This window comes from Microtus ochrogaster, chromosome X (assembly GCF_000317375.1).
Source record: "Microtus ochrogaster isolate Prairie Vole_2 chromosome X, MicOch1.0, whole genome shotgun sequence".
NCBI lineage: Eukaryota > Metazoa > Chordata > Mammalia > Rodentia > Cricetidae > Microtus > Microtus ochrogaster.
In genome coordinates this window covers 47,267,714-47,273,039 of record NC_022026.1, presented here as the reverse complement: position 1 = coordinate 47,273,039, position 5,326 = coordinate 47,267,714, and the positions used below count along the sequence as shown (strand labels likewise).

The following is a 5,326-nucleotide window of genomic DNA, read 5'->3' as shown; positions in this document are numbered from 1 at the left end:
AGAGAGAGAGAGAGAGAGAGAGAGAGAGAGAGAGAGAGAGAGCACTACTCTTTAAGAATAAGGACAGGAGAGGATAGAAAGAAGTAAATAAAGTGCTTCCCTCATAAGCATGAGGACCTGAATTAGCATCCCCAGAAACTATGGAAAAGCTAGGTGTCTGTAATTCCACCACAGCGGACAGAGACAGAGGGATGTCTGGGTCTTACTGCCCAGAGAGCTCCAGCTTCAGTGAGTTCTTGGTCTCAAAAACACAAGGTGGAACGATAGAGAAAGACATCTGATGCTGACCTCTGACCTCCTCCGCATGTGTGTGCACATGAATGTAGACAGTGAGAGGGAGAAGGAGGGAGGGGAAGGGAGAGGAGGAGGAGAAGGGAAGGGGACGAGAAAGAGGGGAGGGAAAGAATATGAAGATATGAAGATGGGACATAACAATTATGGTGGGCTGACAGGGCTGCCATTTTTCTTGTCCTTCCCCCAATCTCTCCTTCCTTAATGCTTCTCATATGTCTCATGGGTAGAAATAAGTGAGTAATGACTAACAGTGTGCCTGACATGGGACTTCAGCATTAGGCTAGGGCAGTCCCAAAACCAGACTCCAAGTCACTTCCAAAAGCAGTCTGTTCAGCACCACCCTGGTCCTCCCTCGGACAGCTAATTACAATGCGGACTACTTCACAATCAGACTCCTCATAAGTGCCTCTGAAACCAGAACCAGGGGACACCACATGAAAATGCTGGATCCTGGGTACTTGAGGGGGCCTGGGGGAAGGAAGGGAAGGAGAGAAATAATGCCATTCTGTTTTAGTTAAAATGTATTAAAAGAAAAAATACTTTTTTCCCTTTAAATTGGTATTTCTTTAAATACCAGTTTAAATGCCCAAGGGAAGAACAAGGCTCTGGGAAAATCCAGCATTGACAGGAATCTCTTTCCAGTCAACAGATAGGTGCTTTATCACCAAGTGCACGCTAAAAATACCCTGGTTCTGTCTGGTGATGGGGAAAGGTCCATGTTCCCTTATTTTATCCAAAAAGGTTTGCCTATCACTCATTCAAATGTGCAGTCGGCTTCTAAAACTTAGATCTCACAGACTCGCTCCTCAGATATGGAATGAACTGCAACTGTTTTGTTCAGTGTGGTGGCCTTAGGTTAAAGAATTTTCTGTATGATGGGTTCTGCTTTCTCTATGAAGATGACATGCCCATTTCCTACGCATTCAGAGCAGAGGGGTGTGTGAGAGAGAGGGCTAACAGGGTGGTCTCATTTAGACACATCCTTGTGTATGGGATAAAGTAGGGGGCAACGTTAAAGAGAATTGAGGTTAGAAATACTCCCTCTAGAAGAAGATATCTTAATTTAAGGGAGCCATTTCAGGGTTGGCAAGCGGTTTGGCTCTAGAGGAGTTCTCAGGTGTCCACGGGGATGTCCCCAGCTAGGACCCTGGGCAGTGGAGGAGAGGGTGCCTGAACTGGCCTTGTCCTGTAGTCAGACTGATGACTATCTTGAATATCACCATAAAACCTTTCTCCAGCAACTGATGGAGATAGAGACAGAGACCCACATCGGAGCACTGGACTGAGCTCACAAGGTCCAGTTAAAGAGTGGAAGGAGGGAGAATATGAGCAAGGAAGTCAGGACTGCGAGGGGTTGGTCCACCCACTGAGACAGTGTTCCTGATCTAATGGGAGCTCACCAAAGCCAGCTGGACCAGGACTGAGTGAGTATGGGATCAAACTGGACCCTCTGAATGTGGCTGACAATTGGGGCAGACTGAGGAAGCCAGTGATAATGGCACTGGGATTTGTCTTTACTGCATGTATTGGCTTTATGAGATCCTAGTCTATTTGGATGAATACCTTCCTAAGCCTGGATGGAGGGGGGAGGACCTTGGACTTCCCACAGGGCAGGGTACCCTGCCCTCTATTAGGACTGGAGGGGGAGGGGGAAATGGAAGGAGGGGAGGAAGTGGAAATTTTGAATGGTATTATTTATAAAGCAATAAAAAAGAAATACTCCCTCTAGAAAATTGGAGAAAGTAAGCTAAGGATGTAAAAAGTAACCAGTTGTTTAAAACACACCACAGAATTGGTTCAATAATGGCTGATCAAATTTTTGAAATCTTTTCTAAGACTTGGATGTTGATTTCATTGATATTTGTTTGTTTTCTATTTCCTTCATTACCATTCTTGTCTTTACATCTTTGCTACTTTCCTAACTCCTCTTACCTTACTGTAGTTAGTTTGGTGGATTGTTTTTTTTTTCACATTGTAAATTTTTATTTTTAAAATATTTTTAATTTTTAAAATGTTTTTAATTGAAATAGAATGACATCACTTTCCCTGCCTTCTTTCTTTCTTTCAGCTCTTTCCAGTTACCCTTTCTTTAATCCTCCCATGTCCCCCCATTTTCTTTGATATTCTTTTTCATTATTGTTACATATGTATGTATACATGAATATGCATATATACCTATATGTTTATATGTATATATGCAAATACATTATACACATACAACCTGCTGCCTCTGTTTTTCTTCTTTGTGAGTATACGGTTTCAAGGCTGATCACTCTGCATTGGACAATCAATAAGGGGGCTCATCCCTGGGAGAGGCTAATTTTCCTTCTCCAAACTGTTGTTCATTGCCTGTCATTTGTTGACTTGGGTGGAACCCTGAAAAAAAAATCCCCCTTCTATGTTAATGCATCCATTGATAGTGCCACCATTCCTAAGGAGCCGTTTCTAGGAGAGACTGCTTCATAGGAGATTTCCCCGTATTCTTGCCCTTAAAATCGTTGTGGCCCCTCTTCTGTGATCTTCCCTGCCCCATAGATGCAAGAGCTGTGATACAGATCTATCTGTTGAGGAAGAGCCCCTGGCAATCTGTTCATCTCTGCATCGTAGCCAGCTGTGGCTTTCTGTGATTGTCTCCATTTGCTGAAAATAGAGGCTTCTTTAATGAGAGATGGTAGCTACAGTTATCTGTGGGTATAAGTATAGATTTGGAATATTGGAATAAAGAACTATGCTGGTCTAGAAAAACAGTGGTAGTAGATTCTTCTCTAAGGTTCATGTCCTCCTTAAGCTCAGAAAGCTGACTAGGTTTCCAGTAGCAGGCAATCTTTCCCTCCTGTTGAGGGGGCCTTAAGTCTAAGAGGACAGCTGCTGGTTATGGAAATGAGAACAACCTAAATTTCTCTCAATGGATGGATGTAGAGTGTAACCTAGTACATATCCACTATGGAATACTATCAAGCTGTAAAGAAAAGTGAAATCGTGAAATTTGCAGGTCAATGGATGGACCTAGAAAAGGGTATATTGAGTGAAGTAACCCAGACCCAGAAAGGCAAACATGGTATGTTCTCTCTTATCTGTGGTTCCTAGTTCCACATCCTCAAACATGGGCATACAACGATGGAAATTTTTGTTTTAGTTTGGCTTAGTGTTTCCTTTTTGTCTTAGGACAAGGTTTCCTTATGTATCACATACCGCTCTCAAACTCTTGATTCTCCTACTTCAGCCTCCAGAGTCCTTGAGATTTCAGATGTTTGTCACCATACCTGGCTCTGTTACTTCCTAACTTCTTTCTGTAATTTAGTTTCCTCTTGCTTTCCTAAGTTGATGAAGGTGGAAATTTAGGCCGTGAATGAGAAAGCTTTCTTTGTAATGAAAGCACTTGCAGCTATAATTTGCACTATAAGCACTGCTTTAACTGTGTTCTATAAATGTTACCCATGCCTTCCTTCAATCCTGTTAGCTTTTGCTTTATATATTTTGGCATTATTTTGTTAAGTGAACATACTATATGGTTATATTTTCCTAAGGAAATGATTGGTTTTTTTTTTTGAGGGGTGCAATGAACTTTATTGATGGTATTCAAGAGAATAGAGCTCCCTAAGCCCCCTCCTGCTATTCTGGGGGTCTGGGATGGAAACTGTAAGGGAGATGCTCAGTGTCAAGGGTTAGTTAGGACAGGGACTGCTCAGCAGCCGAGGACCTCTCTCTTGCTGTGTCCTTGCTGGGATGGGTGGTCCAGGGTGGGCTTCTTACTCCTTGGAGGCCATGTAGGCCATGAGGTCCACCACTCTGTTGCTGTAGCCGAATTCATTGTCGTACCAGGAAATGAGCTTTACAAAGTTGTCATTGAGAGCAATGCCAGCCCCAGCATCGAAGGTGGAAGAGTGGGAGTCACTGTTAAAGTCACAGGAGACAACCTGGTCCTCAGTGTAGCCCAGGATGCCCTTTAGTGGGCCCTCGGATGCCTGCTTCACCACCTTCTTGATGTTGTCATACTTGGCAGCTTTCTCCAGGCGGCATGTCAAATCGACGACGGACACATTGGGGGTAGGAACGCGGAAGGCCATGCCCATGAGCTTCCCGTTCAGCTCTGGGATGACTTTGCCCACAGCCTTGGCAGCGCCAGTGGATGCAGGGATGATGTTCTGGGCAGCGCCACAGCCGTCTTGCCACAGCTTCCCAGAGGGGCCATCTACAGTCCTCTGGGTGGCCGTGATGGCAAGGACTGTGGTCATGAGTCCTTCCATGATGCCAAAGTTGTCATGGATGACCTTGGCCAAGGGGGCTAAGCAGTTGGTGGTGCAGGAAGCGTTGCTGACAATCTTGAGAGAATTGTCATACTTGTCATGGTTCATACCCATCACAAGCATGGGGGCATCGGCAGAAGGGGCGGAGATGATGACCCTTTTGGCCCTACCCTTCAAGTGGGCCCCAGCCTTCTCCATGGTGGTGAAGACACCGGTCGACTCCACAACATACTCGGCGCCGGCATCCCCCCATTTGATGTTGGCAGGATCTCGCTCCTGGAAGATGGTGATGGCCTTCCCGTTGAAGACAAGCTTCCCATTCTCAGCCTTAACTGTGCCTTTGAACTTGCCATGGGTGGAGTCATACTGGAACATGTAGACCAGGTAGTTGAGGTCGATGAAAGGGTCATTGATGGCAACAACGTCCACTTTGCCAGAAGTGAAGGCAGCCCTGGTAACCAGGCGTCCAATACGGCCAAATCCGTTCACTCCGACCTTCACCATCGTGTCTCTGGAATGAGGCTGGCACTGCACAAAAAGAAGTGGCTGTCTCTAGAACAGGGAGGAGCAGAGAGCCAGGAAAGGATTGTTTTAACACTGTAGAATGCCCTTTTGTCTCTAGTAATCATTTCTGTTTTAGAGTCTTTATTGTTAAATATTAGTACCATAGACACACTCAAGTTCCCTTTGCATGTATGAGTAAGTATCTGTGTGTATGTGTGCATGTTGTATGTTCACATGTGGGTATGTGGTGTGGGAGGCCACAGAAGGGTGCCAAGTGCCCT

At 45.0% G+C, this 5,326-nt stretch overlaps 1 pseudogene; it reads right to left on the bottom strand.

Moving 5' to 3' along the window:
• Positions 1–3,838: 3,838 nt before the first annotated feature.
• On the bottom strand, positions 3,839–5,070 carry LOC101998705 (annotated as a pseudogene).
• Positions 5,071–5,326: the final 256 nt, after the last annotated feature.